Source organism: Octodon degus, unplaced genomic scaffold (genome assembly GCF_000260255.1).
Source record: "Octodon degus isolate 3935 unplaced genomic scaffold, OctDeg1.0 scaffold00093, whole genome shotgun sequence".
Lineage (NCBI taxonomy): Eukaryota > Metazoa > Chordata > Mammalia > Rodentia > Octodontidae > Octodon > Octodon degus.
Window position 1 is genome coordinate 2,412,763 of NW_004524669.1, and position 615 is coordinate 2,413,377.

A 615-nucleotide genomic window follows, 5' to 3' on the forward strand; every position below is an offset into this window, starting at 1 on the left:
TTTTTTTGGCGGAACTGGGGATTGAACTCAGATCCTTGCGTTTGCCAGTCAAGTGCTTATCCTACTGAGCCATCTCCCTGGCCCCTATATTTTCTTAAATAGAACTCTGATTCCTTTTCTATCTTTCAAACTATTCTCAATTACCTCAAAGAACTCCCTTTCTTTCCCTCCACTCACCTCCACTTAGCAAAACTGTATCTCAAAATAAAAACTGAAAAGGACTGGGTATAGAACTCAGTGCCATGACCTTGGGTTGAATACCCAGAACCCAGGGAAGTAGGTTGGGAGACAAGGCTTAAAGTTGAAATGAAAACGTACAAGTTCCCAGGCATTACTCAAGCGTTAGTTTCTTCTCTCTATGGGAGCTCACCTATTCTCAAGTAATCAAAGGTCGCTTTGTCAAATGATTTTCAAAGCTGAATTGTAAATCCTAATTTTCTGATTTCAGTTCTAGAATATTCATTGCCTGCTGGATAGTTTCATATGCCCCATAAATATGCAACATGCAGTCTAAACATATTATAAGGGGTGATGAAAATATACAATGTTGGGGCTGGAGAGATGGCTCAGTGGTCTAAGGCACCTACTTAGAACAAGCTTGGCAAAGCATCAGGG